This window comes from Bemisia tabaci, chromosome 1 (genome assembly GCF_918797505.1).
Source record: "Bemisia tabaci chromosome 1, PGI_BMITA_v3".
Taxonomy (NCBI): domain Eukaryota; kingdom Metazoa; phylum Arthropoda; class Insecta; order Hemiptera; family Aleyrodidae; genus Bemisia; species Bemisia tabaci.
The window spans coordinates 65,988,918-66,001,247 of NC_092793.1; the positions used below are offsets into that span (position 1 = coordinate 65,988,918).

The 12,330-nt window shown below is 38.9% G+C and overlaps 1 protein-coding gene and 1 long non-coding RNA gene across 2 annotated transcripts in view; one reads left to right on the forward strand and one right to left on the reverse strand.

Annotated features, from left to right (window-relative positions):
- LOC109034587 (uncharacterized) overlaps nucleotides 1-12,330 on the forward strand; it is a 450,911-nt gene that overhangs the window by 103,813 nt on the left and 334,768 nt on the right. The gene's annotated exons all lie outside the window — the stretch shown is intronic.
- LOC109033686 (uncharacterized) lies at nucleotides 6,427-10,684 on the reverse strand. Its single transcript, XR_002009066.2, has 3 exons — nucleotides 10,412-10,684; nucleotides 9,167-9,300; nucleotides 6,427-7,785 (listed from the first exon to the last, which is right to left on the reverse strand). It is a non-coding gene; the product is annotated as an uncharacterized lncRNA (long non-coding RNA).

Genomic DNA, 12,330 nt, shown 5'->3' on the forward strand with positions numbered 1-12,330 from the left:
TCTTTCTCACTGATTCAAATGTGTTTCCTTTTTTTAAATTATTATTTTGACTTTTCAAAGTATACCTGGTTTGCTCGGCGATGAAATTCTAATGTAATTAATACGTAATATTTTCGTGACGTGTAATCAAATTTCTCGGTCGTCGGCTAGAAGTGCGCGGCAAGAAGTATCCGAAAACTTTGGCCTCCGTTTTGCTGCTGTTGTCAATTTTCTTTTCGGAAATGTCCACGGTTTGTTTTTCATAGCTTCTAGAGGTCAGGTATCAGGAAGAAGGCGGGGTGGCGATAGAGGAATTGTCCCCGGGGGTCCTCGGCAGAGTTGCCAGATCTTGAGGAGCATCCGCCTTCTTCACATCGGTAGTTTGTGAAAAATTCCACGGCTAAAATGTGACAAGGGCAAGCCCGGTTTCTGGAAACGTCTCTAAATGAACATTGAATAAATAAACAGCGGTTCGCGGTCGGTTGTCCCGCCCTTTGGCGGAGTTGTTTAAGCGACAGGACGTTACCTCTCCGACGTAACGACGTATCTCAATATCCGCAAGAGCCCTCTTTTACGTTTAAATCCAAGGTTTTTGGGGAGCATAAGAAAATTGAGATACGCTTTTCTGCCAGAGGGGCGACAGGAGAGCCGTCCGCCATCCCAGCGACCGAAACGAAATTTAGGCGGGAAAGCCCAGGAGGACCTGCGGAAACGGGCGAAAGTAGAGGCTTAAAATTGAGATGAAGAGGAGCCTCAAATAGACGGAGGGTGGCTGCGTAAATACAGCATTTTCGTACCATTAGGACGCGCTAATTAACAGACAGTGCAATCTCCGAGAAGGCCCTCCTTGTTGCTCTCTCTCCTCGATTTTGGTCTTGAACTATTTGTTAGGACGGTGACTTTACACTTTTGTGCTGCTTGTATTTGGACCGCGTTAAGGAGAAAGGAACCAAGCCACATCAGCTATTGCCAAATTAAAGTAGGCATTTTAATTTTTTTCATGAAAACGGTTGTGCGGATTCCTGTGCGAAGTTCAGTTAATTTTCTGCATACTTAGTACGTGGCAAATTCCAAAAAATTTTCAAAGGAATCCATTCAATCGTACTCTTGTAAAAAATTAAATTGGCCTGGTGAATTTGGCAATACTTGATGTAACTTGGTTCTTTTCTGCTTAACGCGGTCCATTTGTAGGTTTCGTTTCCGTTAAATACTGGGTTTTCGGAACTTACTGATACATTTCATCCAGCGGCGTGGCGTGCTTTGCGATATACCGATCAATCTGCCATTAAAACCTATGGAAAAGGATCGATAAATAGAGTTTTCGCGACTAACACCCTAGTAATCGATTCTTTACCAAAGCTTCAAATGGGGGAGTTTTCGATAATCGATTAGTCACGCCTCGCCGCTGATTTCAACCTTTCCTTCCTCTCCGTCCTGCGGAACTTATAATAAAGAGTGTGTATATTGAGACTACCTCGATGATCAATACAAAAACTCAGGGCGATTTCACGTTCCGCGATGTGGTAAAAGGACAACCCATTTTTCTCAGTGGGATCAGCATGATTAGAGGAATCACCAAGGTACGAAAAATGAAATGTTATGAGCTTTCTATACGAAGATCCAATTCTCCGTTGTTAATTTTATACTGGCTGAAGAAATAAGTTCCATGTTTTCTCGTTCACGTTGCCTTTAATCCCAACGGAACGCATTAAGAGACGAAAATGGAAGCGTTAGAATCCTCGCGTGATGTTCGCCAATAAACGCTGCCAATTGAACAGCAAAATGTTTAAACACGTAAATACTCAATGATACCAGATCGGATTTTCCAACAAAAATGCTTATCCGTGGCTTGGTTCATTGACACACTTTCATTTCCTATTCAAAGTTCGTGACGACTTTAGCCTTATTTATCTTTTTAGTTTTGTTTGCAAATCTTTGTTTTAGCATTATTTTGTCTGCCGGTTGACGAATTGTTGGATGAAATAGCACATGACTCGATTCTTCATTAGTGAAATATTTTAAGAATAGAATTAAGTATGCGCGTAATTCAGCTATTTTGGCCTAGACTGGATTTTTTAAGAAACACGCTTTGTTAACAGTTTGTTCAGGCTAGTATTGGGCTAATTGTAAGATCTAGTGAAAATCTATGGTATCTTAGTTAAAAGTACACGTTAGGTGTAACTCCTTCCGTGTATCAAGATAAGAAAAGTAAAAGGTAAAACATGTTTAAGATGCGCAAACAAAATATCCGTATCTTTTTTGCGTATTCACTAATTACTAGAGCATGCACTTTGATCAGTAGCATCGACGCCAGAAATGATACAACTATATCGACACGTGAGAGAGCTGGTAGTATATCTCACTAAATTGAAGGGGGATCATGGCCCTAATGTGTCACTGAATACCGAATGGTACACTTAAAAAATAGTTACGGACGATATCGACATACCGTCCCTTTCGGGCCCAGAGGCCGAAAGTTCTGGGTGCTAGAGCCGTAGCTTCGATTGCCCCGATCGGATTGCTGCGCCCGGAACACTGGAAAAAAAGTCGCTTCGATCTAGAGTCCAGACTCTTAAAAACATTGACAAGAAAAAATACTCTTGATTCAATCGGACTTTTTGCTTGAATCAAAAAGAAATCCGCCTGAATGAAGAGGCTCGGCTCTTCAATTCAAGAAAAAATCGGATTGAATCAAGAGTATTTTTCCTTGTCAATGTACTGGTTGAAAAAACCTCTTGGTTCAAGAGTGCAGTTTTTTGTCTCCGGATTTAAGAGTCTGGACTCTTGTTTCAATGAAAAATCCGCTTGAAACAAGAGTTCAAGACTCTTAAATCCGGCGACAAGAAACTGCACTCTTAAGTCAATGTACCGCGGCATTGGTCCAAGAGGTTTTTTTTACCAGTGTTATTAAGAGGACTCTTGATTCTAGATCCAAGCGACCTTTTTTCCAGTGAACTTAAGGCCTCCGAGCTTGGAACGCGGAGGGTATGTCTATACAGCCCGTAAGAACGACTTGTAAGGCTGGAGTTTTTTTCAGTGAGCCTGAACTAAATCCAGTTTTGGGTCAAAATTTGTGGAATATAGTCGTGTTTATTTTGGATAGCGCACAAATTCAGAGATTACGGGAGGAATCGACAACAGGAGGTTAATCACATAATCCACCAATTGCCGATACCTCGTTAGCCAACTTGAGCACGCTCCCAAGCGAAAGTACGGAGCTTGGAAGAAGTTTTATTTACTTTTCGATTCGGAGTTCCGTCGTTCCACGTCTCGAGCACGGTTCGTTCCCAACAGATTAGTCTCGTCTTATTCGTTCCCGTTGCCGTTCCGTTTGTTCGATCTGGCGCGACGGAGCGTTTGAATCAACAACTCCATAATCTAAGTTCCCGGACTGGCGCACGGTGGATCGAGTCAAGAGGAGGGGTCGGACAAAATTTGAAAACTTTAAGTGCTTATGACACCGTTTATACACTTTGAGGTTCTAAAAGTGGTTCCATTGGTTTCCTCGTAAAATTTGCTCCTAGAAGCACCCCTCGAGATTTAAAGTATGACGAAATAAACATCAAAATTTGCAGTTTTAGTCAATAATTTCATGTCCGACCTCTCTAATTGACTCGATCCCTTGTGTGGCGGGAGAGAATTTTAAACAGCGAGCTCACGGGGTGATCAGGGCCGGATTAAGGGGGTGACCACATTGGCCCATGGCGGCAAATCTATAGGGGCGGCAAATTTTGCATTTTTTTAAAATGTAGGCATAAACAAGATCGGATTTAGAAATGACAAACGAGAAAAGGCGACAAAATCTCTCATTTCCTGAGTGTATGGTAATTTCTAATTTTGTCGTCTTTCAATGATACAAGAGACAGCACCTTTAATTAGTCACGTTAAGAGAGAAACCAAACACGCAATGTGGCCTGAAACGGCGGGACTTAAAGAGAGATGATGATGAGGGCTTGGGATGAAAAGGAGAAGCCCGCGGCGCGGCGATCGGTATGTAACACATATTAGCGCCTACAAGACTGCACGAATACTTCACGCATTGCATCAAACACAGTGCGATCAGCGTGAAACGGGTAGCGCCTACAAGACTGCATGAATACTTCACGTATTGCGGCAAACACAGTGCGATCAGCGTGAAACGCATAGCGCCTACAAGACTGTCAGAATACTTCACGCATTGCGCCTAACACGGTGCGGTCTGCGCGGCGCGGCGGAAGTTAAAATCATTATGTTTGTTCTTTCATAATTGTTTCGTTCATTTCTTATCCCACAAAAAAAACCCTTGGGAGGGTGCCATTCAGACGGCAATAAACTAGAGAACTTGACCGTCCCGATTTTACAGACAAACATATATGATATGAGAAATCGGGACGGCAATTAATTCTAGGGTTTGTCTCATGTTGGTAGGCCAGCCATTTTTCTAAAAAATAAATAAATAAAAAAAGGAAAAAATAAAAAACAGAAAAAAATAAAAAAATTGCCGTCATGCCGCAGATATGTTTGACAAATCACTTTGGCATTGAGTACCATTTCTGTAATGGGTACCTAATCACTTATAGTTGATAAAATTGCAGAAGTTACTCCTTTTCTGCGGCATGACGGCAATTTTTTTATTTTTTTCTGTTTTTTATTTTTTCCTTTTTTTATTTATTTATTTTTTAGAAAAATGGCTGGCCTACCAACATGAGACAAACCCTAGAATTAATTGCCGTCCCGATTTCTCATATCATATATGTTTGTCTGTAAAATCGGGACGGTCAAGTTCTCTAGTTTATTGCCGTCTGAATGGCACCCTCCCAAGGGTTTTTTTTGTGGGATATCACTTCATTTTTCATCAGATATTTTACTTAAATCTACCAGAAAAGTATAACCAATTTTTTCAGAAAATAATAACGCCATCCACGATCTCACAGTGTAGATTTCTTAAATTTACCATCACAAAGCGATCCCTAAACTCCTGTAAGTGGCTTCAGTTGGACACGTCAATTATTGCTGCTTTCGCGCGACGCAGGATTGCGTGCAGTCAAATTGAAGGCGTTTTCCCCTCTCTTTTTTTCTGTTTGATTTTGTGCTTATTACGCGTACATCTGACGCCTTCAATATTACGTGATACATCTAATCATACTCTTAACTCTGTATTGTTGCTTGTCGGTCGGTTTTAAGGTTTTTTTTCTTTATTGCCGTCCGCGCCTCTATCGAGCGCTGGAATATTTCTAACTGGTCCCACTTTAAAATCACGAGTGACAGACATTTCTTATTGAGGAATATTAATTTAGTGAAATTAAAATCTCACACAAAAAATTTTATGACAGATTCAGTCTAAATTACACAATCACTTATAAACCTGTGTACTTTTGTGACCACTTTTCAGGACCTTCCTAAAGTCTTTTGTAACAGTTATAACAACCAGCATACGTCATGTTGACTGCGAGAAAAAGTGCTTCAAATATTTATTAGTTGTATTAATTTTTAAAAAATAATCAAAAAAGGTGAATACTACAGACAAAGGAGCTTGTCTGCAGTGAAGCAGTCATTTTGAGTAAGACTCATCTGAAGGCGTACTAACAATGAAGTAATTAAATGCAAGTGCTCAACTGTAGTCTTAAATTTAAAGTTTATTTGAGCCACAAGTTTAAAAGAATTCTTTCGAAATAATTACGCTTCCCCCAAAATATAAAAGCAACACTTTACTCCTACATCTATGATCTCTCTCAAATACATAATCCATTTATCTCACAAGGAATCAGGGAAATAGAGGGAGCTTTTACACGGTGACTTTTTAGGGAAAAGGCACTAAGGTCAGCTAATGGAATGCAAAGGAGCTTCGAAAATTGATGTTTTTGATCAGCCTTTAAGATTTATCGACTCGTATAGGTAGCTATTTGGAAACAACTTTTTGTCAAAGTCTTGATTCTCTTCAAAGAAAATGAGATATGTTGATCGGTATGAAATTCATCTGCAAGAATCGTAGTTGCAATCTAATTTGAGGCATTTTTTTAAATTCGATTGGAGAAGTATAATTTTTTTGACTTTAGCCTTTTGAGAGCCTGGTTTAAAGTTGATTTTTATAAAATCTTCATCCGACTACCAACATAAATCAATGTTCGTCTTCTTTTGAAGGGAACACAGAGGCTGGAGTAATTGAGAATCCCTTTTCCACAATATTCACCTGATCATTTTATCATTGATCCGCTGTAGATGAGTTTGTGAAGAAAATAAAGATTTTCAGCAGAATTATTATTGCTAATTTACAATTTTGCCTTAAAGAGGTCTGAAACGCCTTTTTGTGTGACATCAAAGAAAGCTTGCTAGATACTTGTAAGACAATTTCTTGGAGGTAAGTTTCCTGTTCTTTTAAATGCAAGACAATTATGCAAAAGTATTAAAGAATGAGTTGATGATAACATTTTAATTCTTGCAATGAATCAATAAAGTGAAAACACAGAATTTTCTATTTTATAGACAATTTAATAATCATTTTATATATTTGATTTATGGATGCATTTAGAAATCTATGTAAGATTTGACTAAGATAACTGTGCATGAGTAACACTGAGATATAAAAAGTAAACAGAGTGAAGAAAAAATAGAAAGGGCTACTTACACAGAAACATTTTTTTTATAAAAGATTAAATTCCACATAATTTCCATTTGTCAGAAATGTTAATAAAAGGAAATAACACTGGCAAGGGAAACAATCATAAGATAGAAAGCTTCGGGAGGGTTCAATTTTTTTACCACATCAGAAAGCAGAACAACTGGTTACTTACTTAGTGTCATGAAAGGAAGAGCAAAGACTATAAGTATGATGTAACCGTGGAATATATATCAATAACTAAAGTGAAAATAAAATTGTAAATCGAAGTGTTATGTTGTGAATGTCCACTCACATTTTAGTTTTTCAAAAAAGACTAACTAGAGAGAGTCAAGCATAATAGTCACATTCACAAGTGGTGTTTCAGAATCCCATCTCATATTTTAATTTTGTACAGGGAAATCAACCAACACCGACTCGAATTTGTTGTAAATTTTCTTTCTTTCATGAAGTTAAGTTCCACAAAATTTCAAGCATAAATGTCAGTTGGTTTTTTTTCAAAAATTTAGAACAGGAGCTGAGATTTGGAAACACTGCATGTAATGTGACGGTTTAGCTTAATTCCATCCAACTATCAGTTTATCTTCAAATTTTTGGTAGATTTTTTTTACGCATAAAAAGTTTTAAAGTGACATTTTAGCAGTTTTATTTAAAATTTAGTGTCTAGAATTGACGATTTTTTCCATTCCCTGATAATAACTTATTCCTTTCTAATTTCCTTGGAAATATTCCCTGATGAAAACCAAGGATTTCCAATCATTAATCTCTAACTTTTCTTGAGGGGAAACAAGATTTTCCTCCGGATTTCAAGACGAAAATCAACTTAGCTATATTTAGTCTGGTTTCTCCTTTCAAGTCAAGTTCAGCAGACACCCAGTTTAGAAAAATAGTATGATCTCAGAGCAAAAAGAGAGGAATGTTCCTGCAATGGCCATTCCCAGTGAATTTGCCTAATTTTCCCTGAAGAGCAAAAAACAGTAGAGTAAAAATCATTCCTCAACCAGATATTTTGTTTTTTCCTTTCCTGGTAGAGAATAATTCAGCCAAAGTACTTCTGCTACTGAGGATGTAAGACAATGTTCTACAAAAAGAACCTGTTATTTTGATTAGAAAATTTGGACTGCAGGTTGTCATCGTCCCAGTAGGTTTTCCTAAAAATCTTATAATGGAGCATCCTTTGGCCAGCTTCCTTCATACTCCATGGTCTAGGCCTGAAATTAGAAAAAGAAAAAATTATCAACCTGGAGGAATAAAAAAACACAATTCTAAACATTAATTTTAGACAGCGTTTTAACATTTTCAAAAGAAGGAAACTAAATCATGGTATATAATCTGGAAAAATCTCAAACAGGTTTTAGATAAGATAGTAGAATTACTATCCAAAATGTTAGTCATAGTTACTGTCATTAGATAGTCAAAGATGTAAAGGCAGTGCCTAATAAAATGATCAAGCATGTAACGCTGGTGCAACTCTCAACCAACATTGATATCTAGGTTTGCGACGATACAGACTTCCTGTCATACTTACTCAATTTTTAAGAGAAAAACTACTCAACGTCAAATCTTAAAGACTTTCATAATTTTCCTCTTCCGTGTGTTGAAGATCCTGTAATAACTTCCGAGGAATGATGATGATTTGTTCTTTTTCAAAACAATAAATGGGAGCTGGGAATTTAAAACACCAGAAAAAATTGATGATTTGAGAGTTTCATTGTCGATAAGCAGCGTATCCATGTAGAAACAGCAAAAGCGTGTACCTTGCTTGCAGTGATTCAAATTCACTACATGTTTTAAAAGGAAACCAAATCAACATCATAGCTTCAACTTTTCATAGAATGTCCTTCACACAGGGAAGAAAAATAGACGGAAGTGTATCAGTGGTGAAACATCTAAGCTAAGAATCTCTATTTGCGATGCAGCACCATTTCTGTTACATTTTACCAACTTTATTGAAGGACCAATTGGACGTATTTCTACCAAACGGAACTATGTGCATCAAGGCATGAGCCCTGGGACTGATGAGAATATATGCGTAGCAGGGCTCATGTCATAATGCACATAGTTCCGTTTGACAGAAATGCGTCCAATTATCACTGTCATTGAACAGAATTCTTTGTGAGCTCTCTTTGCATTTTTAAAAATGACCTCTGAAAATTTTATAAAAAAATCCCTAATAATAGACTGCTTTAATGACTAAGTCATCGCAGTTTCGATGGTTCAATTGTAAACAGACGCATAACCTTGTCGTAGTCGCACTGGGGTGAGAGTGCGTCTGATTTTCTTGTGACCAAATGGATTTATGACTTGTTGATGACACAATTTTAATCAACTACTTAACACACTAATATCACACAGAATTTAGGTATGAGGTTATCATTCATTGTTTTGGTTTGAACCATTCGCAAGAATGACGTCTAGCCACTAAATCAGTCTATATTCAACTAATAGGAAGTATTTATGCTAAATGGAACTATGTGCAAGTGGAAAGATGGGGTGTGCTCGTTAGTTGAGGGCCATAAGAATGAATGGGGATTTTAAGTGCCATCAGTAGTTTCACCATCAGTAGTAAAGAATGATTTAAATACTCATTACCTCGCTCATCGCAACTTTCGAGTAGAAGTAAAGAATTTTCCTATGAATAGATGAGTTTACACCAAGTCACATTTCCTCTTGGGCTGCAAAAATCAAGCGAGGCATACGGAAATGCGTTAACGTTCAATCTGTATCTGAAATATAAAAAATATAATCACTAAAACAGAATACATGATGCAACCATGACTGGGTGTATCTAGTTGTTGTGATGAACCAAATTAGATTGAAAGAGATGCACATAGAATGTATTTCTGATCTCCTTAATTCCAATTTCAATACATTGGGCTGAATACAGTTGGCTATAATCTTCCGATCAACATTTACCGCTGAAGCTGTAGGTATCTTTGCAAACCAGGAACTTCGAAGGTACCCCATAGACAATATCACATGGCAATGATACTTGAATTAATTATAGCGCCCTGAGAATTCAGTGAAATTATTGAAGTCAAGTTCACAGAGTCAAACTACATCATCAAAAAGTACAGAGATGAGGCGACTGAGTTACGTCTTGATCAGCCATATTGGAACCCTATGGTCACAATGATTCAATGAAAGTATTAACTTACAATGACTACATAATGAAAATAGAACAGTTACCGACTGCATGTATTTATACAAAAAGGAACTGTGTGCCCACATGCCCATAGTTTGCACGTAACATAGTTCCTTCACACACAGATACGTGTAAATGAACATCAGAGGTTATCGCTTTTAGTGAAAAATGTAACCAGATTTGCGCTGAAATTTCAAGCGCTCTCTAAATCTCAAGGACTTACTTTAGTTCCCACAGTTTACTTACCTACAACTGGACGTATTTCTACCAAACAGAACTATGTGCATTAACACATAGGCCCCAAAACTCATAAGAATATATGCATAGCATAACAGGGCTCATGTCTTAATGCAAATAGTTCTGTTTGGCAGGAATACATTCAGCTGAGCATGCTTACTCTAGGCATGCTTAAAGGTTTTAAAATCGGCTTATCCGTATAGCCAATGAATGCATTTAAAGAAGTGTTTTGTAGGAAAAGCGCCAGAACCACCTGGCCACCAGAAGGCTAGAACCACCACAACCACAGTGCCATCAATGTAGAGCAAACATCATTTTCTACGACTCTTAAACCTAAAGAATCCCATGAAATTTCTACTTTTTTAAGATCCAAGTAACAGCCTCACAGTACGTATTCGGCTCATCGTGTCTGGATTCTGGCCAAAGTCTAGTGGTGAAGGGCTGAAAAGTCTTACCTCACAATAAGTCGTGCACACTGAGAGCTTCTTAAGAGAAAGCAAAGTTATTCTAAATAACCATTAGCTTAAAACTTGGGCTTAGCTAGTTTCAGTAACAGGTCATAAGAGGTGCTTCCAAGCTTAGTTGATATTGATAACAACATCAACAACTTGATGACGACTGGCACAATGCACATTTGCCAATTTTCTAGTTGCGCCAGTTCTAAATAATGCGGGAAATTTGAAGAAAGACCTGCATCTACTGCATCCTCTACAATATAAAATTAAAATAATTAATATAACTTACCTTATTATCTACTCATGAGGAATTAATAATAAATAATAATCATTCACTCCCGGGTGCTCCGTGTGCGAGATCCGTACGCTCTACCGCTCTCCATGCTGCTATTGGCTGAGCGTCATTCTGTGACGTCACGCGTACGGATATTTTAAGTTATTTGCAAAGCAAATAACTTTTTACAGGGAAACTTTTGAAAGTTCTAATTGCGAAAAGGCACAATGGGAATCCATTACGCGTTGATTCATATATGGTGTTCTAGGGTTTTGATCACTCGTTAAGGTGGTAGAGAGTATAATCTTACGATTTCGGCCCAATAATTGCGATATTAAGTTGATTTTCGTGTATATAAGCTTACGCGCGCTACGTTACATTACAGTATATAGTCAGCCTTCAATTTCAACCGATACATCTAATCATACACTTAGGTTTCTTTTGTTGCTTTAGTCTTGTTTTAAGGTTTCTTTATTGCCGTCTAGCGCTCTACCGTGCGCTTATAATGAATAGAAGGCCTTGTCCACGCAGAGATAGGTTTACGAGACTTAACTTTCGCGCAAAGTTATTTTCAATTTCAACCAGCAGCTCGCAGTCAGGTTCATGGGGAGCACGACTCGGGGGTCCCACTTACACTTGCTCTGGACTACCCGTTTCGCCCTTTTTTGAGTTTATCAGCCAGCCACACCCAGTCTGAGTCCAGCGCTGCATCCCGAACATCCTATGCCATTAAAGCATCGTTGGGGAGTGTTTTTTCCCCCTAGACCAGTGCAACTGCGATGTACGAAAAAAATACATTCACACCTAACATGATGACTATTCGATGCGTATTTCAGCGCTATTCGGCAACGTCGAGAAAAGCCGTGACAGGATTTACTCGAAACGGAGCACCAGAAACGGCAGCGCAAATAAATAAAACAGTGAAAAATGTCCAGCTTATAAATTGAAAGAAAACACCGTCTTTTACCACCGTTTCCTTTGCCATCACCCCCCCCCCCTCCCCGGACCCTCCGCCGACTCGGCAGCGGGACAACCCGCTATTGATTAGTGTATTAGCGGAGAGGAAACAGTTTACGTCCCGGAACGCGGGAACAAATAACGCCCGCAGAACGAAATAATCCCACCTTTTAGGGTTCAGGTGAGATTTAAGATATCGCTCCGGCGTCCAAATCGGAAACCGAGGAGGAGGGAACGGACGGGGCGGAGGGGGGGGGGCGAAAGTTCCGAGCAGAGGTGGTTAAGAGCACATGTCGATTCTCCAACTTGCAACAAAATGCCCGACCGACGGAATTAGTGGAAAGTTGATATTTTTAAGGGCGACTTTCCCCCGGAGGTGTTTCGCCGGAGTCGCCCCGTTCCAGTGAGCCATAAACGTGATTTTATTGACTTTGTTGTCTAGTTTTTTGCCCGTCTCTCCGCTCTTTTCCTGTTTACACTTTCTTCCCGGCCCGACCCTCGAGTTCTCTGTTCTTTCCTCTCCCAAAGTTTTGTATAATACACGCAAACTTTTCTATGGACATGAGATTGGATTTTGTTTTCAGATTAGAGTGTATTATACCTTTCTTATTTTGACAGGGGTTGAATAAGTCGCCGCCGCGATATTCCGTTTTTTACAGAGTGTGTTAAGGCACGTTCGATTCTTTGG